Genomic DNA, 25,165 nt, shown 5'->3' with positions numbered 1-25,165 from the left:
ATGTCACAAAAGTTTTGCAGATTTTCTACTAAAACCGATTTTTCATTCACAAAAAAGAAAACCGCAACAGAGAAACTTTTCACACCAGCTCTGCAAAGCTGGATTTCTGGGCTCTCAAAGGAGAAATTGGGTTTATTTGCAATATTCTAATCTACCCGAGGGGAATACCTTCAGGTGTACCGAACACAATGCTTCACCTGGAACAGCATCACGTGTCCGGGAGTGACTCACCTCCTGTATCCCGATACAACGACGCAAGTGCATCGCAAGTGTGATGCGTCAACTCGCTGTGCATCATTGCTCTGCATGAGCTCTCACCCTGGAGATCTTTTCTGTACCTGTGGTGTGCACACAGTCTGGGTTTGCGAAGTGAAAAGGGATCTGCAGGACAATAAGGCGTGACTCAACCCTTTCTATCTTCCAATGACATCACTCACCCACCTCCCCCCCGGCCAGGAAACCTCATTCATGCCAAGGAAGTTACTGTAGAAACACAAGGTCAACTCCTTTATGCGTTTTTTGCTCAAAGTCATCTGGTTGGCTGTGGAACGAGTGAAACACTGGTTGTAGAGTGCAAGGGGTATGTCATTAGACCCCAGAGTTTTAGATAACCACATGTAGCCTCATCGTCACCAGGCTATAGGGCCGTGGTCTTTTGGGCAGCTCAGGCTCTGCAGCCATGTTTCCCCTGTTCCACAGTGCCATGATTGGCTCTCCCATTTCATGGGATGTATGTGTATTGTGTGTGTGTGTGTGTGTGTGTGTGTGTGTGTGTGTGTGTGTGTGTGTGTGTGTGTGTGTGTGTGTGTGTGTGTGTGTGTGTGTGTGTGTGTGTCACACCGGGTGCTGCATGTGCAAGGTCATGAATTAAAGGTTGTTTTTGGAAGGCTCCAATTGGTGCCATGAAAATACCCCAAATAGCCCCCCCATGACACTGAAAGGGGGGTTCGCTTTACATCAAGGGGCATCCTGGTGAGGAGGAAGAATGTGAGCAGCGAGTCATAATCGGCTTTAAGAAAAGAGCAGAGTGGTAACCGAGCTCCAAGTGTTAATTGTCATGCAGAGACAAATTTGGCCCTTGTCTTTAAATGCAGAGCAGGGTTGCGATGGTGGGGCTACCATTTGGAAGGAGATGATGCTTAACGTGATGGTGCTATTAACGTGCATTTGTGATGCCAATGTTACGACAGTAGTTTCTATTTGGGGGTGCAATGTAGTAACTATATATAACCAAAGAGAGGTAAAACGGAACAACTGCATCCGAGATTGTTGACGCGGGGGGGGGGGAGAGAGGGATCGCGGGCGGGATTGTTGACGGGGGGCGGCGGCGGACGGGATTGTTGACGGGGGGCGGCGGCGGACGGATGGTTGAATTATTATTATTTTTATTATTATTATTTTTTTTTCAAACAAAAATAGATTCGGGGCTTTAGCCCCGAATAAAACAGCCTAGTGACGTCACTGGATATTGCTCGCTTGTAACATTTCGTCCTTTTTACCAAACCCAGCTAGATTGAGGCAAACCTGATGATTCAATGCTACATTTAGATGAACTAATATTCCTGGGGCACCATAACCTTGTTAGGTTCCTCCATCTCCACCAAAATGGATCTCAGGGTGTGAATTTCCAGATATCATAAGGGACAAAAATATCCAGATGCATGACTGGCTATTGCAAAGTATTGATTGTTTTTCTTGGATTCTTCTCAGCCTCACTTCTGATTGTTATTGGATAAAAGCCTATTAAGCTAGCGTTATTACAGTGTATTGTTTCTTATATAGTTGGTTGTTGTCTAGCAGTCTAAGTCCCACCAAGTTTCCTCCAAAAATCTGCACATCTTATTGCAAAAAGTATTATGCACTGATTTGTTGCTGTCCAGGAATATTGACTTAAACCTGTGCAAGACACATATTGTCTTTCACCTGCAAATCAGCATGAGTTGAATAGCATTATAATCATTACTGCCCTCTCTGAGGGAAAGAGAGGGAAAGCTTCAGGCCAAGGGATGATTGTGATGGTCATGTTTTTCCACAGCTGGCGGTAGAACCCTTCTTTGCATGGCTTTTCCTTAGTCCCTTGTTTCCAGGCCACTGAATGAGGAGCACTGCGGGAATTATAGGCTTCAAGGGAGATCACCCAATGAATGAAGTCTACATTTCCATTCAAAAAAATTCTCCCCAGGCCAGAAACAAACTTGAGCCCATTGGTTATTTCTCTGCCGGCCCATTGACGGCTTTTGTAATATATGCTATCCGTCATGCTGCAAAAGTCAGGTTGAGAACGGCACTTTTGCTAAAGTGGTGCTGCAAAGTGGTGCTGCACACAGTCGTCAGAAAAGCCGGGCGGGTTGCATTCAATGGCGAAGGTATACCCGGGAAGTGGAGGAGAGCGTTTCCATAGCTACAGGTTCATCAGGATGCAGTGCCACACATCGTCTTACGGCAACCTGAGGTAGCCTGGGAGTTCAGGCATGTGGTTCCGATGGAAGCCACTGCGGAGCGTCCATTGTCTAAACAAAAGGCCTCCATGGAGTCGACAATCTCATAAAGAGGAGGATATTGCATGCTCTGTCTTGCAGTATTTCGTAATTGTCTCTTTGGCGAGATGAAACCCCTTAAATCCGTATGAAAGATGAATCACACGTCAATAACGGTGACTCCAGCTGCTCAGCAGGGAAGTTATCCCTGATGAAAGAAAAGCCAATTGAGAATTGAGGGTTTTAAAGACAAGTAACAGATGCTTGTCACCGGCTGCTTTTTGAATGTCAAAACATAATAACATGCATTCTGTGCATTCTGTTGGATTTCCTCTTTGCGACATATGCCGCCCGAAATATTTACCATTCCTCCATCTTCCGCCAGTATGCAAAGTTTATTTTGTTACTTTTAACCCGGCTATGTACTCTGAGTAGAGAGGGTGGAGTCAGCCATCCCCTATCACCGCTACATTTTGGATTCACCGTTGTCCATTGGAAGTCTGCGATGTGAATTTGGAATCGATTGAACAGAACACGCTCTCTCTCTTTCTCTCCCTCTATCTCTCTGTCTCTGTGTCTCTGTCTCTCTCCCCTGTCCTCTCTCTCTCTCGCTCTCTCTCTCTCTCTCTCTCTCTCTATATCTCTCTCTGTCTCTGTGTCTCTGTCTCTCTCCCCTGTCCTCTCTCTCTCTCGCTCTCTCTCTCTCTCTCTCTCTCTCTCTCTCTCTCTCTCTCTCCCTTCTCCCTCTGCACCAAGGCCGGGCCATTCAATTTGCGCTCTCCCTCGTTCCCCCTCCCTTCCGGCTCCCCTCAAGGGCAGCTGACTTCCGTCTGCCTTGTGACCGCTAATAGTGCGATTGGTATTCCACACTCACTGCAGTGAGGCGGATGCTCAGCTAACATGCGTTGACGGCGGGCACACCGCGGAGACCCTGACTTCTCACCCTAACCGGCCTTTAGAAATTAACTAGCAGCAGAGCCCATTTCCTCTTTTTGGTTGCTGGCTAATCACACACCTGTTGCACTTTGGAGATGAGCCCATGGTGTCCAGGATGCGACAGGTTGCTGTATGCATCTTCAGTGGACTGGCTGGCGACAGCAACGGAAATGCTCCATTAGACGATGAAGGATGTGACCTGCTTGTTATGTGACCTGAGAGCGGTGACACTTGTTTGACCAGAGAGACGTGCCACACACAAGCAGGAGAAGGGAGCAGAGCTTTATGTAACATTTTCCGTGCCATGTTTGGGAGCATAGTTTGAATCAGGCTTTGGTTTTCGAGAAGTTACACTGCTGATTGTTAGAACTGATAAATGCAGTACATATCAAAAGTTCAAAACCATAAATTCTTTACCAAGGCACTGAATGTATCGAAAAAAATAAATATATTTTTTGTATTTCTGTAATGTACCGCCATATTGAATGACTCAAACAGACACAGACACGCTTCTCTGCACAAAATAAGGTCTGGTGGAAACACTCTATTCACAAGGACTACGAACAATGTTCTGGTCTATTTACTTGCAAGCCAATCAATACGTTGTTGAAAGAATTAAACACCTGTCAGTCGGGGTTGTATACATGTCATATATAACAGCCACTGGTTGATATGTCAATTTTAAAAGCAGTGCCAACATGTGAACTCTAAACAGGTGTTTTCCTTGATAGCTAGGTAATGCAGTGCTTTCTATCTCGATTTTTAGAGCATGGGATTACACTACCAAGATTAGGTAGCTGCTAGGGCCACACATTACAAAGGAAATGATGCATTGTACATTGAAATGTATGCATCGTAGTTTTAACCAAAGTGTGTGAAGTGACAGAAGTGCAGTGAAGCATAGACACTGTGGAGTGAAGCATACACACTGTGCAGTGAAGCATACAGACTGTGCAGTGAAGCTGGCTTCTGTCATTCGTCTTAGCAGACACAGTGCTACTAACCATCTACAATAGCACAATGGCTGTCCATCAAAAATCTTTGAGCAACCCTGAGCAAACATGTGAGTCAAGGCCACGTCACTGAAGATTTAGAAACTTGATTTATTCAACATTTAATATGACATGCAGCATTACTAAATAGTACATCAAGCACATCAATGGCATTACTACGGCAACGTGAGCAGTGACCCTCCCCCCCTCTCCCCTACCCCGTCTGGGGTAGGGGAGAGGGGGGGTCTGGCTAGCCGTTACCCTGACAACATGTCTCACAGCCTAACGGTCCTGCGGCGTGTGTTGATGAAGCGAGGAGCTCCCTTCTTCTAAACGCAGGCATACTCTGCTAATACAATAGAAGGCAATTAACAGTCAGCTCTCATGTGACACTCATTAGTCTGAATGTGAAGGTCGGATACAGCGGTGTGTTTGTGTGTGTGTTTGTTTGTTTTGTGTGTGTGTGTGCTCGTATTTTTGTGTGTGTGTGTGTAACCACAAATGTACTTATTGTAATTCGCTTTGGATAAAAGCGTCTGCTAAATGCCCTAAATGTAAATGTAACCACATGCCTGCAGGGCTGTGTTGTGATGTGTTTGTGTATGTGTATGTGTGTGGGTGGTTAGATGCAAATGTGTGTGTGTGTGTGTGTGTGTGTGTGTGTGTGTGTGTGTGTGTGTGTGTGTGTGTGTGTGTGTGTGTGTGTGTGTGTGTACACATGCATGCATGCACATGCCTGGAGATAGTCTTTGGTATTGAAGTGTTTATGAGTCTGGCTGTTGCAGAGTCAGTAGGGATGGGCAGTGCTCGAAGAAACTACATGATCTAGCTCTATGCTGCATAATGAATGACACAGGGGATCTGCGCAGGCTGTGTTTTCCTTGACCTGCCAGTGCAGAGTGTCGAGGTTCTGTATCGCTCTCAAGTGTTTCTCGTCCACCAGGGCTACTAGATATTTAATTGTATTGTTCACTTTTTTGTAAGATTGACCCCTGACCCTTTTTCAGCTTTCACCCGACGCCCCCACACCCCTTGCTGAATGCTGATCAACTGATAACACAGAACAGTGCACGTCGGGGGGGGGGGGGGGGGGGGTGGGGGGGGGTGTGCGTGTGTGTAATGGTTGACCACAACAACAAGAGCAGGAACCGCTACGTCTGTGTTCACACCTGCAGAGCTGTGCAGGCTGCAGTCCAAAGTTTTCATTTCGCAGGTGCCGAGAAGTGATGACTCAGCCTCTCAATGAAGAAGCTGACAATCGAAGGGGCTTCCATGGTGACCACTGTTCACAGGTCTCTGCCGATCGGAGACGCAGGAGAGGGGTGGGAGGGTGAGCTTCCGGTGGTCTTTCACGGGGACATAAGGAGGGGGAGCCATGCAAAAAAGGAGCGAATATGTTAACGCAATGCAGTCATGACGCGGGGAATTGATTCAGTGATTCATATCACCTCTCCTTTTGAATCCTTTAGTCTCCTTTTGAATGGTTAAAGCGACAATCCGGAAGAGCTTCAAAAATTGTATTGAAATAATTGTCAGTTAAATGTCTATCAGTCGCAGAATGAGAAGACACAATGGTGATTGAGACTATGGCCCGCTGATGAAAGCCCTGCATTCGCATTATTTATAATGTTACAAACTTGGTGATGGACACAAGTCACAAGTGGTGCACATTAAGTGACGCGTTTTCCATCAGCCAGCAGTGCTGGTTCCGCCAGAGAGGGTGTGGCTGAGCCACTGCAACAGACTCTCTCTTCAACCCGTGTGTGAAGCGGCATACAGTTTTTATGTCTGCGATAGGTGCCGCCAAAGAGAAAGAAACGGATGTCTTCGAGATTTCCACTTAAAGTAAAAAAATGTTGGACTGTCGTTGGATATAACATTTATATATTGTCATATTGTGCCATTGTTTGTTTGTTTGCATGAAAATAATGATGTGGATTTTTTATCGCCCAGGCCCATGTTTAAACTACACCAGATCCTTCATTTGCTTCTGACTCAACTTTTCTATTCAACTTTTTCTAAGCCTTTCATATAACAGGTGACTCACGCCAAAAGAAATACATATTAAGACTCTACTCACCGCTCTCTCTCTCTCTCATCTCTCTTTCTAATCAAAAAAATGTTCTCCAAATATTGACTTGGATGAGTCAAAATCAGGCTGCAGAACTTGCTTGTTTGTCTTCAGTGGGGGTGGGGGGGTTGTGGGGGGGAGTCTTGTCAGTTGGACTTTGTTAAAACAACAACAACAACAACATAGTAATTACTGTTAAATGTTCTGTTCAGTGGGGGGGGTAGACCAGAGAGATGCTTTGCCAGCTCCTTATTGGCCCCCAGTGTTGGATGTGCGTATGGCTGCAGCCTAGCCTGGGAACGTGGTTGAGTCAAAACTCGATTATAGCCGTTAAAGATGATCATCGTGACGCGGTACATTCACCCCCTGGGAGGAGTGTCGCGGATCATTTAAGACCGCTATCGTCACTACAGTAAAACGACTGCATCACACCCTCTGCTAATGTTCTTCTCTGGTCCCTGGAAATAACAGGCAGGAGAGGAAGTTTATGTTGTTTGGAATAATCTGAGTTCCTCATGAGACGCCCGTTTATGTGTGTGAGGCAGACCTTTGCCTCTCCAAACAGGGTATTTTTGTTTGTTTTTGGTTTGTTTCATCAGTTGACATTATGCAATGAATGATTATGCAATTATCAAGCAATGGTTTCTTACGTGTAATAATATCATCAGCTGTTTTGTTTTAAGAGCACAGATGATGGAGAGACTAGTGCGGTGCTGTGAAGCCTCTCAGTCCTAACACAAATGTCTTGTAATGGATGCACAGCAGGCTAATTCCAAACCTTTGATGGAATTTTTTGGGTGACCGGCCAGTTCTGAAAAGATTAAGAAAAAGAGGAGAGAATAAGTAAGAATGTCTTAGGACAGCAAAAAGAGAAGGAAAAGGAGAATGTCTTAGGACACAGCAAAAAGAGAAGAGAAGGAGAATGTCTTAGGACACAGCAAAAAGAGAAGAGAAGAGAAGGAGAATGTCTAAAAACTCAACAGATGACTGCTAGTGGCTTATTTTCTCTTAGCTAGGATGAGGCTAGGATGAGGAAGTTTCAAACAGCTTTAGTGTTTGAGGATAACGGAACAACATTCAAAATCAAACCAAAAAGTATTGGAAGTAAGTACAAAAACAAGGCTTGTTGAACTCTATATCAATCTGGTCTGTGGTTTTTTTGGGGGGGTGGTTTTTCAGCACAGTGTTCATCTGTCGTTTGATCTCTACTTTGCTGTGTGTGTGTTTGTCTCATCATCATACATCGTTTTCAGTGATTTTGATCAAAAGTGCAGTCAAACATGTTACATAGTACAGGTGCTAGTAAGCGGTCAATGGGATTAATCAGCAATCGCTGCTGGATTGTATAGAGTCCCATGGGATCATTTCATCCCATGAGAGTAAATGAATTGCACACACAACACATCTGTTGATGGCATTCTCTTTGTGATGCTGTTCTCTTTTCTCCATCCATGCTTGTGTTTGTATTTGTGTTCATCCATCACACACAACTGCACATTTCTCTCTCTCGCTCTCTCTCTCTCTCTTTCTCTCTCTCTCTCTCGCTCTCTCTCTGTTCTCGGCATCACCCCTGCCCCCTCTCTCTCTCTCTCTCTCTCTCTCTCTCTGTGTTCTCGGCGTCAACCCTGCCTCTCTGTGTCTGTCTGTCTCTCTTTCGCTCTCTGTTCTCGGCGTCTCGCTCTCTCGCTCTCTCTCTCTCTACCCCCTATCCTCTTCACCATTCTAGCCTGGTTCCTCCCTGATGGTCACTGACGTGTGATTTAGCCCGCTAAAGTGCTGTCATTCATATTGCCAACAAGTTCAATAACAGCAATCATCCCTCTCGCTGTCATTTATTTTGCATTGTGTTTGTGTGTGTGTGTGTGTGTGTGTGTGTGTGTGTGGGGGGGGGGGGTGTATGCCTGTGTGTGTGTGTGTGTGTGTGTGTGTGTGTGTGTGTGTGTGTGTGTGGGGGGGGGGGGGGGGGTGTATGCCTGTGTGTGTGTGTGTGTGTGTGTGTGTGCGTGCATACGTGTGTGGGTGCGCATAGCTTATCTGTATCTGAGAAATGGAATGAAAAGGGTCTGAGATGCATCAGGGCTATTTATTTATTTATTTCACATTTGCTGACGTCAATGAGGCGGAAACCACTGGCAATGACCACCTACGGTAATCACTTAAGTACCAGCTCACCCCCACCATTTAGACGGGGGGCTGAGCGGCCAGACACCTAGGAAAATTACCTATTTTCTTCAATTGTAATTCAGCGAAGGCTTTCACGGCCACCGGAAATGCCTGGGTAGGTCTTGAGAATGCTCTTTCTCCGTGCCCTCACGCCAACCCTCCGCTCATGACCACTGGAGGATGTGAATGTTGGGCCGCTGTCATGTGTTGCATGTCTTAGTTGTGTGCAAATCTATAGATGGGTTTACTTGGCTGCAACGCGTGATGAAATCCACCACTTTAATGCGTGTAATGCATGCATGTAACGCACTAAATGACTAGATGCGGTACCAGATACTAGCATTGACACAGGATACTAACTAGATGGAGAAGAGAAGCTGTTATCCCCGGTGGAGGTAGAGCGGAAACACTGCTGTTATGGAATAATGACGGTAATTTGTTATCACACTCGCTCTCTCCCTCCCTCTCTCTCTCCCTCTCTCTCTCCCTCCCTCCCTCCCTCCCTCCCTCCCTCCCTCCCTCCCTCTCTCTCTCTCTAACCCTCTCTCCCTCCCTCTCTCTCTCCCTCTCTCTCTCCCTCCCTCCCTCCCTCTCTCTCTCTAACCCTCTCTCCCTCCCTCTCTTTCTCCCTCTCTCCCTCCCTCCCTCTCTTGAGACGAGCTCGGAAGAAGCTTCCGGTTTTAATTTACTCTCCTCTTTAAAAGCCTTTCAAATGACTGTTGGCCTTCATAGAGTTGAGTATTAAACGTTTTTTTTCGGGATTCTGGTCTAGACAGACTGCACTTAGAAGCAATCTCAAATCCAATACACGTCGGTGGCACGTGTGTTTAATACAGTGTATAATACACTTAATGATAAATAACAGGAATAACAATAAATAACAATACCCCATGTGTTTTGGCTCAAAGCCCACGTTTCACTCAACCCGTGTTGTTCTGTGTCAATGTACGACGGCTCACTTGAACTCACTTTCTTTGAACTTCATTTGATTCAAATCAAACACGAGGTGAGTTATTTGAAACCCAAAGCTGAATCACCTCCCACGGGTAGAGATGAGCAGTCAGATTCCCTCCAGGAACTATTTGATCAGCGTCCTCCTCAACGTCACCGTTGCCGGCTTTACTCATCCCCAGCTGCAAAGCCAAAGAGCCGTGGCTTCCTGTCTGCGATGGGGAGAACAACAGGAAGGTTCCGGCGGCCCCCTGGCTCGATGCGTCTCTGCAGCTTACTCGTGGCGGGGTGCTGAAGATCTGACAGAGGAGAGGGGATTTGACCAGAGGATGGCGTCGGCAGATCACAAGCGACTGGGATTAGCGTCTTGCATGGAGGGCTTTACGGCTCCTCGCTGTTTCCCACGAGGAGCACACCAGAGCACACCGCAGGCCTATGAAGGCTGTGCAGCCTTGCAGAGTGTGTTTCATGTCTGTGTGTCGTGTGATGCTCACCGTCTCCGAGGGTCACAGAAAACACTTTGCACTCTTCTCGTGGCAATTTTGCAAAAGTGTACTTAAAGCATATTTTCCAGTTGGATTCATGAATGAATGAAAAGTTTCCTTATAGGTTTACTCGCCCTTAGCAGATGGGATTACAGCATTTGATTATCCTGCATGTAATCAAATAAACAGCACAATAGAGGCCAACACAAGAGCCCTTCTGTGACTAAACCTCCGCCGATACACCTTGTGACTGATGACCGACTCGGTGCGCATGTAACAAGGCGTCGCTTACGCTAAGCCACTAACAAAGGTCAGCCCTCCATCATCACATGTTCCCCCCGGAAAAACAGGCCTCCGAGAGCCGTCACAGCTGACGGTCTCAGAGGGCTGGGACGGCCGTTTGCCGTCACAAAGATCTTTGAATCACTCGAATCACTTAACGCCTTTCACAAAATTCTCAATCTGCGTGATTCACGGGGTCCTTCAGTCTCAATAGAGACAAACGAAAAGAGAAACAGCACAAAACAATCTCTCTTCCAAGCCCCCCCCCCCCACCCATTCCCTAGTGTGCTGTATGCCACTGCTTGGTAGAGGAAGTCTGAATAACAAAACTAATTGGATGACCTTACCCACTGAGTAACTAACTAATGTACTATATAATATTTGCTATTTGTCTAAATATTTTTTTGTTGTTGTTGTCTAAATAAATAAATGCATACGACTGAATTGCATACTTTTCTCTTAGCATGGGCGGCCCTAGCGGGAATCGACCCACTGATCCCCAAAGAGTGCAATGCCATGCCGTTTTACCGACTGAGCTACGCAGGGAATCGGTTACACAAACCGATTGTCTCAGTTTGCCTTCTCTGTATTCCACTCACAGCATACAAAACAACATCAACCACAACAAATCCCCCTGTGCCTTGTGTCGACGGTGTGCTTTTTTTCTTAAAGAAACTCTGTTATTAATTTAACCGACAAGTGCCATCAGACCTGGAGACTTTTTATTTTTTTTACACTTTTTACCACCAGTGGAACGGAAGTAAATAGGAAATGAGATTAGGGGCCAGTGGGCCCAGAGTTCACCTCAAAGAGCAGGGCATTGCCTGACCACTGGCGCCATCCGGGAATAGTTGCACTGACAATAATGTCAAATCAATTGCATACTTTTATACTTAAGTGTCATGCAGCATGACATTTAAGTATAAAAGTATGCATTCAATTTCCGGCAAAATAGTCAGTATTATATCATCAGATGCCCTTAACTCAACCCAGCGTTTCATGTGTTTGTTGACATGGCTCATATTATAATGCTGACGGGAGTCTACATCTCTGAGCGTGTGGACTAAGAGCTTTTATAATGTGTCACATTATTAATGGAATAATTCAGGAATATGCAGTGGAAGGTGCCAGGAGAGGCCGCTGTGCATCCCTGCCGTATCCAGTGTGTTGGCGTTGCCATGGGGGGGGGGGGTATACAGTATCTACTGTATATATGGCTCCACAGAAGACCTAGACCTTGTCCTAGCACGCACACATGTACGCACACACGCACACACGCACGCACGCACGCACGCACGCACGCACGCACGCATGCATGCACGCACACTCACGCATTAACAAACACACGTTCTCTATGTCTGCTCTCTCTTTATTTGTTCTCTTACATTCATTTGCAAACACAAAGGTGTCCTCTCCCTCTCGTTTTGATTTGTTGAGTGCATCCACAATGCACTCAACAACTCACTCAACGCTCAACATTCTCTCTCTCTCTCTCTCTCTCTCTCTCTGACAATTGAAACCCTGCATCAATAGACACATCACAACCTTCTGCTCTTCCTTCTACACAACCACATCATAAGTGTATGTGATTGAGCCAATCATTCAATGATTGTAAAACAAACGCAACAACCTTCTGGGAGGATTTAAGCAGATGAACCCTCAGTGCATTTCAAATGTCACCTGGAATTCGCTAAAACATTTTTTCACCCCGATGACGGTTCTTTTTTCCAATGCATAATGACCCAGTTGAAAATGAGTAATGCAGTGACCTCCCCAGCGAGTCATTATAGTGGTGTTGCTTCTCTCTGTGGTCGGTTGATTCGAAGCTTTCCCTGGTACGCCTTCTGTTGACCCTTGCGTACAACCATTTGTATACAGAGATTAGCGACAAATGTACCATTAAAACGGTGGCCATTTTGTTCCCCAGCCAATTCTGTTCTCCAAAGTGATATATAGGCTTATATAGGTATATTATACAACCGGAAATTAAGTAATGTGAATTTAAAAAACCTGTTTAAATGTCTGGACCTGAAACTTGTGAAACTTGATTGTAGTCGTTGTCCATCAACTCCCACTCCATTCTTGCATCTGAAATTGCTAATCAGACTGTAACAAAGACCTGTGAACGGAAGCAGAAGTCTGTTATCTGTTATCATGCCACACCGGTACCACACAATATTGCCTGTTGCCCCCAGAGGTAAAACACTGTCTGACAATAGCCAATGATTTCCGAGATTGAGTAAGATAACTTTAGAGAAATGTTATGAATCCCACAACATGGAAATTCACTAGTTACATCTGTTCAAGAGTTTGAAGTAGAGGAAATGAGTGATGAAGTGATAAGTAAATAATGATAAAAATGTACACTGTATGCACCTTTCAACGTGCACAGGATACAAGCAGGAGTTGCACAGGATAGTTGCATAAGATAATAATACAGGATAATTGCACAGTATTAATACAAGTATAATTGGACAGGATAATTGTATGATGTGTACAGAATAAATATGAATAAATAGGACATTAAAGGGTTGATTACTTAGAAGATTACTTATAAAGTAATCAACCCCAAAGAATTCTCATTCGTGGCACTCAGAGACGTTATGACGTTAGGATGGATGAGAGGTGGGAAGAGAGACCACCCTGAACACTCTGGTTTTAGTAGAACACACACGGCCATCTGATCTGCTGTAATAACAGGCGGACAGATGTCAGTACGTTGACATACTGTATATACAGGCCTATTTGATATGAATATAAATAAATTAAAAAATGGGATGTCCGTGCGTGAGTATATAAGATATAATGATAACTATAACAATAACGATAACTTGTTATCGTTATTGTTATAGTTATCATTATATCATTATTCTTATTATCTTATTATTCTTTATGAGTTATAAATAGTGCTCTTATGCATATTTATCGTTACAATGTCTACTTATAGTTAGAAACCGGAAGTTATTTAAAGTGATTTGGTATCATGAAAGGAACCTCCTTCAAAAAAGTAATTCTATCAATAAATAATCAGTTCTGAATAGCAGTTAAGGAACGATAATTAATCCTGAATAATTAATGATTTAAGAAGAAGACTTGCATCTTATCTGGCTAGTAGTCATTGATAGAAGCAGATGTTAACGTCCACGGATAGATTTATCCTTCCCTACATCTAAGCTAAATTCAAGCATTTCTTTCTTCATCGTTTTTTATTTATGCAATATATAATTAAAGCAAAATTCAGTAAAGGCCCATAATTATCTCCTTAAATGTTGGCTTAAATGATAAGCCATGGTTGGCAATCACTGTGCTGTAGAGCTGTGCTATACTAAACACACAGTGGCTCATCATGTTTAGGAAGTAGGAAAAAGGTAGTTACTGATTTGTTTTTCTCAGTGTGATTGAGTATTTGTGATTGGCAATCACAGGTAGAAAACCTACAAGATTTGATGAAACAAATATGCTAAGTGCGTGACTAGTGTATCACCCCTTGCATACACCATGTCTCATCATATCACCCTCTGTCTGTTTGTGTCTGACTTATAGTACAACTGTTTGTTTTGAAACCTCTGTGCATCACCGCTTAGTCATTAGCGCTGTGTTTCTTTTAAAACGTCTAAACTTACTGTATCACTCACAGTAAGCACGAAGCCTGGAGCCATTACAAAAGCCAGGGGCATCCAGGAACCACTGGAAAAACCAAGAAAACAAACCACAAACTGAACCTGGGGAAAAGACCAAACGATTGTCCCAGCTTTTTAATGGTATAAAAGAAACAATCCACTTCCCCTTGACTTTCAAAGGCTAATGACGAGGAGGGAGGCCGGTGATTCACCGGCGGTGCCCGTGACCCACGCCTCTTGACAGGCCAGCCAGTAAGAGGCAGCAGCCCTCTCCTCTTGGCTCCCACTGCGGCGAGTGCGTCACGCCGTAAGAGAAGGGCCCCTCGAGCAGCTCTGTCGCGTCCACGCGCTGACGTCGGTTGGGCTGCTGTGAGTGTGGGCGGTTTCTACGTCTGTCGCTTGGTCTTTGCTTTGCCGTGTGCGTGAAAAACGTTAGGGTCCTTTTGTTGTGATGCCCAAGAAGTATTACAGGTTGTAAATGAACCCGGCCCTGTGTTCCCTGTATAATTTGTACAATATGTGCTATGTTGTGTTCTCTCTGCAGTGGCATCATTACACTAATTATCTAGTGCCTCTGTGTGTGTGTGTGTGTGTGTGTGTGTGTGTGTGTGTGTGTGTGTGTGTGTGTGTGTGTGAGAGACTATTGGTACTCTATAGGTCTCTTCTATTGGTGACACAGGCTGTAAATGGTCAAATTTAGGAGGCAGACAACAAAGAAACATGGCATCTCTGATTGAAGATTGGCGTTTAGGAAGATATTCGGATTTAGTGTTTATTCCTCAACCCTTTCCCACAGTAACTCAAAACAACATTCCCCATTGTGTGCGCACAGTTAGCATAAAAGAGCAGAAAACACGTGGAATAATTCCAAAAAGATCTTATCCCTCGGCTCCTGTGGAGCCGTGGAGTGCACCACGTTTGATAAGCGCTCGGTCAACTTTTAATTTGGTTCGGAAGCACTGACAAATAAATTCATGGACGGTACTCCACAGCCACCAAATGAAAACATTAATTGTTTGAACACTTTCTAAATTGGATATAAATATCAACTAAAAAAAACAACTAAAAAACCTCAAATATAACATTCCCCTATCCTCAATATCCTCAAAAATCACCCTGCCCTGTCCGCAATATCCTCAAACATCACCCTGCCCTGTCCATCAACTACACTCTTTTCTGTCACCAGCTGATTGACAGTCAGTGCAAAACAAATTTGGTGTTGTTAATATCCCCCCCCTCCTCCCCCCCCCCAATCATTCCTGGTTTACACATGTAAATCGTACGACAATCCAAGGATTTGGGCCCACACACAAAAACACACAAGACATTCATCCTCCTCCACATTCCTTAAATAGCTGAAGATGATTCAGATGTCATTCAGAGAAAGACACGCACGCTCGCACACACACGCGCGCACGCACGCGTGCACACACACACACTGGATCGTGTTATGATCTCTTGTGTGACTTGGTGACAAGAGCAGTTTGAATCAGAATGACAGATGTGTTAATGTAGGAGGCAACGGCCGTTTAACGGTGGCGTTTGTGAGTGACGTCAAGAGGTCTTTGTTCGGTTTTAGGTACTGTATGAAAATAAACACATCTACGAACGCAGTTCTAATAATACACTGTTTTGATGCAGAGCTTGCTGTTGATTCATCGTTTAAATCGTAATCGTAATTAAAAAGTTTATTTGGTCTTGGTTATCGACAGAAGATATTTGTCACAATATCTGGTTCATGAAACTCATGTACCTGTTGCTGGTTACCAGAGATAACCAGCAACATTCATTGATCGACCATAAAGCAATTTCTGATGTCTGTTCCATAATGGAGAGGGATAACCTCTTTTAATGTGTGTGTGTGTGTGTGTGTGTGTGTGTGTGTGTGTGTGTGTGTGTGTGTGTGTGTCTTTATGAGAAATAATGGAACACATTTATCAATTGGTGTGATTTGTGTCATGCACTTAAAATAACTGCACAATGTTTAGGGGGTATGTGTAAGAGGAGTTGATATTGTTTATTATCCCATGTGAATTGGAAATTACTTTTTTATTTGGTCAATGACATCAGCTCCCACTCCCAGAGTTTCACTTGAGACATCTCCAAGGCCTGGCCCTCATTACTCACCAGTGGAACTTGTAGATTTGTTACAACGGAGTCTCTCCCGATGTATTGGCATCAAACCTTTCTGGGGTTTGAGAATCACTGTCTTGTGTATCCTACTGCAGATATGTTTGAACGTGTATCCTTCGGGTTTACAGTATCTCTGGATATTGTTCTTACTTACTTTTGTTGTTGGTTTTGTGTTCGTATCGAACGTTCCCAAAAATGTCTTTGTTTCTGTTCAAAGGCTAACTGAGTTTTACGACAAGTTTATTCAGAACCTCATCTGGATGTGTGTTTCCCTCGCCTCACCCTGGAGTATATCATTGTTTCCTTGATTAATAAAGAGGTGCTGGTATTTGCTGTAATTGTAGGTGCTGGCACCTACAATTACAAGGTTAACCCTTTTCTCATGTACAACAAATATACCTAGGATAACATGCTACACGATGCTAAGTACTATTTTTAAGTGCCCGGAAGTACAAACATACAATAAGTGCGTAAGAGGGGTGTCTGGGGAGAGTATGGGAGGAATAGGGGCGGTGTGGGTGGTTTTTAGGAGAGTAAAGGAGGAGGAGGGGCAGTGGGGGGTATTGCGGGAGGCTATGCAGAGTCCAGGTGAACTCTGAACAAGTGAATCTTGAGTCTCTTGCAGATGCTGGTGAGCAACTCTGCAGTCCTGATATCGGCAGGGAGCTCGTTCCACCAATGCCATAACAGAAGAGTTGTGACTTGGTTGTGTGACCTTTGCTTGACCTCAGCAATGGCAGTGCCAGGCATGCAGCTGAGGTAGTGGAGTGCGATCTGACAGCGACAGCGTGGAGTTTGAATGCAGATCACGGCTAATCACACTCACACCTGGTGGTATAATATGTCACCTTTAAGTGCAGAGGCACAGCTCAGGCAGCCTTAGCTCCTAGTCAATTCTGCCGCCCATTTCTTTGAAGTCCTCACAGTGACGGGGGCGCCTCACTCCTGTCACACCTATTGTTTCTGGCCCTCATTATGTGCAAAAGCTTCTCACAGCGTCCTGAAAAAAAGCTGCAAGGAAATTCATAGTGTCATAACCCTACACTTGGTGCCCCTTTTGACATTTACTTCTATTTGGAAAGCTGTGGAGAACATGCAGAGAATGTCAACAGTAATTAATGTCCTGAATGGCGCCCTTAGAGCTTGCTGAATAACTTACTGTGGTTATCCAAGCAACATTTTCTCATCTCTTGTTTGCTTATGCCACTATTACAAGGATCAAATCTGACAAGATTCATTGGGAGGCACGTTGTGAAACCTGATGCGACTCTTGTCTGATAAAGTGAAAAGTAAATAGGAAATGGTGGTTTGAATGAAATTATGTTCAACCCAGTGTGATACTCGGTAGGTGAGGTAGGAATTGGAGAATGTGCTACATGGAGTCAATACTAATATGATTCATAATAGGGCTGTTATCTCGCTAAGTAACTCTGACTCTGAACACACTCTTTGTTCATGGTTGCATCAAGCCAGCATTGTTTAACCCTTTCTTTGGGTCAACAATATTATACCGTAACCTACACATTATCTGAAACATAAACTTAACAAAAGGGAAACATCTACTGCAAGAAGTATGAAGTGTTATTTTCTGCTTTAAAGCACTAAACAACGACACTTGGGACTACATCCAAAAAGCCTTTCATTTATGAATCAGTCTCTGTACCATTCAATGGGTGCAATCTAAATCTGGTGAAAGGGCTATTAATCAGTGTTCTCCAAGTACCTGTAACAGACCTGTGAGTCAGAGGTTATAGAATTTAAAAGCAACCTTAACCTTATTTCAACCATCAAAAATATAAAAAACCGATGCGTCTTTAATATTATTATCTAACCTGCCTAGCGTTAGTTTTATTGTTAAAGTTCTTAAGGGTTTTTTGTTTTTCAGTTTTTCTTTGAAGCACGTGTGTGTGTGTGTGTGTGTGCGCGTGCGTGCGTGCGTGCATGTGTGTGTGTGTGTGTGTGAAATATTCATCTGTTTTAATTTGACTTTTACAATGACAGCAGTTGTGATGCACATGGCATATGATGTAATGTCCCCGACAGACCAGATGAACAGTGCAACATAATTTCCCTAAATCACAGGTTTGAGGTGTTTTGCTTGTGTTAAATTCTGGTACGTTGTGGAAGAATGATTTCCCAGTAACAACCAAGCAATCCTGTTGCAATGAATGAGTTAAAAGTGGAATTACATTTGCAAGCGTAAATTGGTTACAAGACCATATGCTTGAAAATGAACAATCTGGAATTATTACTACAACCTATGTCTACTTTTCAGTGGCACTTTGAGACACATAAGTTGCAGACAATATAAGCTACATACCAGCTACGTCACATTTCCAGCAGCAAAACAATATTGACATAGCGCTTGTCTTAAGGACAAAGTGCTCAAAGGACAGTCCGTAATCAAAGGGTTCACTTAAACATCCGTTACCAATATTATTGGACAAAATGGCTTCCTTGTGCTGTGCTGTTTGGGCTGAAGAAAATTTTGTGCATGCGCCTGCCATGAATGTTGTCAATAGCAACATGACACTGGAGTTTGTGAACAAGAAAAAATGGTGAATTGCTGAGCATGCACTGTACAAAGTGTCTTCTCACGAAGTGCTACTGCTATGGTTTCCCTTTGTGGCAGGAGTGCTCCTGTGAAAAGTTCTATTCTACTCTATCTCAGGCAGTATTGGTGCCAAGTGATTTGGACAAATTGGTAACGGATGTTTAAGTAAAGCCAGTTACCATGGTTTCATCATAGACTATCATAGATATTGTTCTTAAACAATGGAAATAGAGCAACGAGAAAAATAAGTGTTTGAAACAATGTGTTTGATACAGCTTGAAACTTAATCAAACTAATTTCGTACGGACGCCGTTCGCACACCAGGCTTCAGACATCCCGACGTCCTCCTTGATGATCTTGCTGACGTACCGGGGTGCTCAATAATGCATGGCTGAAGGGGGGCTGCTGCCGTCTGTCCGTCATCATCTGCTTCAGCTGAGTGGCGCCGGGCCAGAGGTACATGACCAACGGGGCGGATAAGCCGCGCAGTGACGCGGTCGTTGCACATGAAGTGTGTTCTGCTGCACGTAAAATGAGTTCTGCTGCACTTGAAGGGGTTTCCGCTGCACTTGAAGTGACCATTAAGGACCACGAGTCCTCCAAAAGCCAGTTGCAATACTGTGATTTTGAGATGATTGGCTGTTTGTATTTCAGTTATTTTCTATTCTAAATGCTTGTCACACCAGGTCAGATACAGTTGTAAGTCATTATGTAGGTCTAGTCATAAATTAGATTAAGTTGGTTAATAACTCGACAGCACTTTAATGTGTATTCTGTACAAGTTCAAGAACCATTCTTATGCATTTTCTGAGTCGTTCACCTTTATTTTAGAAAAAAAATTTGGCTAGTAAAAAACCTCTGTGGCAGGTGGATTTCAAAATCCACCTGCCACAGTGGCTGGTGCCAAAAAAGTTAACTTCAGGCCCTGTATACCAGTGCGCAATCACCCGTGTGTTTGGAGCTTGTATGGCTTTGAAGACGTTTGTTGTGGAGAAAAGCACTGATGATCCATTTATATGTAGGCCTATGTATATAAAATAAATTCTGTTGTTGAAATACTCTGCTGTTAAGATCTGCCCTAATTATAGTATGAATGAGGTGCTCACTATAGTGTATTTTTTTCAGAATTAACAGAGGATTAACCCTCAATTTAGTGTTTAGTGGAAAAAAACTTTTCAGTAGGCCTACCTGGAATTACTCAACATGATATCTCAGTAAAAAACTGGTTAGGTATCTATTTTCTATATCTCCAATTTTATGTGTGAGTGTAGGAGTTGTTGTCAACCCTCCATCTCCTCCATGAACTCCACCTGTGATCATGGTAAAGTAAAGTTGTTTTCCTTCTTCCCATCATGGCTTAGAAGAACAGGGCACTGAGGTTAAATTGAATGTCATATCTATGATGCAATCCCTCAATCTCCAATGCATCCTATTGAGGCAGCTCACTGTAGACAGGATATTAGGCTAAAACTTACCTAGCATGCTGTTCACAAGTGTGTGAAAAAGCAATTGGAACCTACTATACATATATCAAAGTTAGTTAGTGAACCCCCTGTTTATATATATATATGTGTATGTGTGTATATATATATATATATATATGTATGTGTGTGTATATATATGTACGTATATATATATATATATATGTATATATATACATATATATGTTTCCAAACATTGCCAAAGTTTTTAGAGGATTGCCCAGCGCTTGCGTGCATTATTATTCATGCATTATTGTTCAGCTGATTGATTAAAATTACCTTGATTGGTGCGTCTGGGCAGGATTTCATGATTCTCCGTTTTGGAAACGATGGAGCACAAAGGTTCAGTTTCCACTTGTGCTCTGTCCTTGAGCCAGTGGAGTAACAAGGCTACAAAACAACAAGCCTATATAGGCCAGTGTCCCTTCGACAGTGCACAAGCGTGTGTCCTCAAAGTAGAAAGCTTTCTTTCTGTGCAGACATCTCATTACAAACAGGACTATATTATATTCAGAGAGCCGGGCAGCTAAGTAGTAGCCTAGTCCTAACTAGATCTTTGTACTCATTTCATTCATAACGATGGTCTAGAACTGCTATAGAGACGATTGCTCACTTGAAGGCGGGTGCTGTTGAAGTTTAAAACCTATTGGCTCTGCCCAGTGCCACTCCGGATCTGCCTTAACCAATCGCTAACGTTTGGTCGTGACGTATTTCTTCCTGCTGCTTCCTGGTATCCGTTTGACTACAACTGAAACTCGCACACAACCTGTATGTCACTGTTCTCAGGCCGCACCTCCTGTTCACTGATTGGAGGGACAAACTTGAGGGAAAAGAAATTGTTCGAACATACAGCACTCCCAGACCTAGTACTGAAGTGAAAGGAAAATTGAGCGGAAGTACGGAGACGGGCGGAACCAGGCTAGCTAAGTAGTGGAGGAGCCTTGGAAATGAAGGCAGATCTTAATCAGCAGATGGCTATACCTCCACAATTAGTTAGCACTAGACTAAGACCGGAAGCAGCAGAGCAAAGCTGGAGTATGCGACTAAGGCCTATTGAAATAGGCGTGTGGGGGTTCGTGGCTACTAGCTTGCTGTCTGAACTGGGCATTTGTGGATGAAGTCTGAGACAGGCGGTTGGTAACATGTCCTAAGCAGCAGAACGAGCAAGTGAATGGCTGTGGGTAAGGAGAAAACATAGTTCCTGGGGTGCAAGCTAACGTAAGCCAGCTGACTAATGTGCTAGCGTGTTTGTTTGGTCAGGGTTAGGGTTAGGGCTAGGGGTATGATGCAGAAGAGAGTATGGTTTCATTGTTGAGCCCGAGGAGGTGTCGTGGGCCTAACTTAACAAAACATCGGTGAAAGAGGGTGCCCACTTCATAACCCCAATGACATGCTGCATACTGCATACTGCTGTTAGATGGGCCATTTTTCTTGTGTTTTTCACCATTGGTTGGTAGCTTAGTGGCCAGCGTGCTTGCAAGGTTAGTTTGGGCAGGGGCTTCTGAATATGTGTTTTCCTTGGATTTTGGCACAAGGGATTATAACATCTAATCCTGTGTATTAATTTTAAAAAGCCTTCTATTTATTTTGAGAATGTGCTTCATAAGGCTTTTGCCTCTCCCCATGCTATATTTTACAAAATAAAATGGACAAAAGGTTATAAACAAAGAGTTTGCAAGGTTTGCAATTTGATAGTGTGGAGCAGCTGGAGCAGTCTATGAGAGGGAGAGCTAGGAGGTGGTTTAGTGTGTAGGAGAGGGAGAGCTACGAGGTAGTCTTGTATCTAGGAGAGATAGAGCTAGGATATAGAGATATAGCCATTTACGTGGGAGCGCGCAGTGTGTATGGACTTCCTGTAAACATGGACCTACCGGTAAGGCACAGACTTAAAAAAAAAACAGTCTTTTAAAATAAACTCCCGGTATGCTAACTAAGTTGTTGATCAATTATCAACAAGAAAAGTGTCTGGAGGGCTTATTTTATGTGTTTTCATGCCGAAAAGACCCTGCATTCAATTTTTGCCGGAATTACACTTACGCAAGTGAAATTCGGCAGGACATGGTGAACATGCACCCTGAAGTACTGAAAAGGAGAAAAATCCTGTGAGTACACCGAGAGCCCACACCTTTAGTCTTTACCTTTAGTCTAACACTTTACAACACAAAAGACAGAGGAGGTTTAAAACACACACTCAGACTTCAATCTGTTGGGGAAAAGCAAAAGAGACAAATGAAAAAAGCCCCTTAGATGCAAATGTCATCAAGTGGAAAATGACATGGTTCATTTTGGAGGAAGCTGCAGCGGGAAAGAGGCAGATAGGAAAGTGGTCGGCAGCAGGGTTTTTTTTCCAGCTGTGGGGCTGAAGCGTGAAGTGCACTGTGTGGATGTGCTTGGGGTGCTGATGTGTGCAGGCACAGAGGTGTTTCACTTTGTCATACCAGTAGTCCCCTGGTGCAATCATTCAAACAGAAATGATACAACAAAATAACTTAAGAACAAATAGCATGCAAGCATAGCAATTTTGCTTTGCAGAAATGTTATTGCAAAAATGTTTTGCAATAAAAGTTTAAAATCTTCAATTTGTAGCCATCGGATCGTCTGGGATCATAATACTGTAAATATAAAGGCTACTTTCTATTATTAACTACTTTTATTATTAATTACTTTTAATTATTAACTTATCTCTTTATTCTCCCTATATTTACTCTAAAGCCATTCACAAGCTAATGTATCATGTTTTTTATTCTTCTGTACCAGAACAGAATTTTTGTCTTTATATTTCTACAATGAAAATGATAACAATGCAACAATTTGGGGGGGGGGGGGGTGCAGTAAGGGGCTATGATATGTATGTATTTTTTTCCCAACATAATTAGTAGATATTAGAGAGAGAGAGAGAGAGAGAGAGAGAGAGAGAGAGAGAGAGAGAGAGAGAGAGAGAGAGAGAGAGAGAGTGACTGAGGACAACCGGAAGTGCTGCTGTGGTTAACTTCACCAGAAGGAGGCAGTGCAGAGCTTACAAAGTCTGCAGATCCGTGGCTCTGGCTGATCAGTTGGAGAGGCTTCAGAGGTTTCACAGGGGTATATCACCAGTTCAGCTCTCACAAACACAGATCAGAGACAGAATGTCCTCCAATGTTCAAAAGCAATTCATACTTTTTAATCGTGCAGCATAACATGAAACACATGGATACCTTAATTCCTTGGCTGTTTATGTGTTCTGTAGAAATTGCCCTTGAGTCTTTCTGAAAAGACTGATATCCCTCCAGTCGTTTATGCCCCAGTAGTGCACTCTTAACCCAGACGAGGGCATGCTATTGACACATGAGTGCATGGAGAGAACATCAGGCGTCCACTCAGACTACGCCCCCCTGGGCACTCGCCATGAGCCAAACAGATGGACGACAACATCCAAGACATCTGTTTCCTGAGATTGGAACTTTACTTACTTAATCATTGATTGATTTATTTATTTTTGATGCATTCCAAGCCGGACAACACATAACTCCCGTCCCTTCCGGTCTCAAGGACGACAAAGCCATGCCGAAGGTTTGCTTTTGATTCATCATAATATGTGATGCGTGGAGGAAAATGTTTAACTTGGAAAAACTTTCTACTGTAGACACCGACGCAAAAAGTGTCTTATACCGTTGCCACACCCCAGTGCTACCCGACCAGATAGAAAATGTAAAGAACATGTGTCTGTGGCTCAGACTGCGAGGAGCATGCGCATGACACTGGGTGACCTGCTGTCCGTTGCTGCCAACATCGCCATGACAACCCACTCCTGCAGAGTCATGATCCACAACATCAGGACCATACGTCAGTAGGCCACGCAGGTGCTGTTTGTCCAGGCTCTTGTTCTCTCGGGACTTGACTACTGCAACTTTCTTCTGGCTGGTCTGCCTGTATGTGCAATTTGACCCCTGCAGCTCATCCAATACTCTGCAGCCCAGCTGGCCTTCACCCTACCCTACCTAAGTTTTCCCACACTACTCTGATTTAAGTCACTGATCCTTGGCCATCGTGCTGCGAATGGCTAAGGCCCATTCAACTTCCAGAACATGGTCAAACCACGTATTCCAGCCCGTCCACAATGTCTGCCACTTCCAAACGGCTTGCTACCCACTTACTTGGGGCCACTATGGGGCCCCAAGTAAGCGGGTAGCTTACTTGGGGTTTATGTTTATGTTTAGACTGTTTGCTGTCCTCTCCCACAATGTTGGAATGAGTTCCCACTGATACCAGGACAGCAGAACTCTTCTTTCGCTGACTGAAAACCTGTTTTCTGTTTCGACTGCATCTTGAACAGATGAAAAAAATGCAAAGAAAAGTTATATATCTGTTTTTGGCACTTGAATCAGTTTGCTCATTTAATGAATCTAATGAATTTCTGGGTAGTATTGTCATGGTTTATTGCACTCATTGTAAGTCACTTTGGGTAAAAACACCAGCTAAATAAAAGTTATGTAAATGTCATGTTAAGTTCTTGGGAAATGAGTAATTGAAGACAAGTGATTTTAATTTTAGTCATTCAAATCCACTTGCAGTAAACCAAAAGGCATACTATTAAGGAACAGGTAAGGTTGATAGTAGTCCTGCTGATGCATGCTTCCAGGCTTTGGACCTTGGGAGGGGATCACAACCAATACCTTCCGTCTTAACTAACAAGAAGGAGCAAAGTTTGATTACTGGAGTTCCTAGAGGTAAGTGACAGGTGTGATTTCTCTGTCCATGCCCCTGAATGGGTTAAGTTGCACAGGGGGTTGTTGGGTTATTATCTGGGAGTCGTGTTGTTGTGTCAGTAGACAGCAGTGAAGAGACCGTGAGCTGAGGCATAGTCAAAGGCGCCCCTGGAGCACAGCGCAACAGCAACAGCAACGTCAACAGCATCTACTGGCTCTCCTAATTGACCTTCTGGCTCTCCTTATTCACCTTGAGAGCTAGGAGGCGGTCTGTCTAGGAGAGGGAGAGCTAGGAGATGGTCTGTCTAGGAGAGGGAGAGCTAGGAGGTGGTCTA

Source organism: Micromesistius poutassou (genome assembly GCF_964030765.1).
Source record: "Micromesistius poutassou genome assembly, chromosome: 20".
Lineage (NCBI taxonomy): Eukaryota > Metazoa > Chordata > Actinopteri > Gadiformes > Gadidae > Micromesistius > Micromesistius poutassou.
This window is presented reverse-complemented; position numbering follows the sequence as displayed.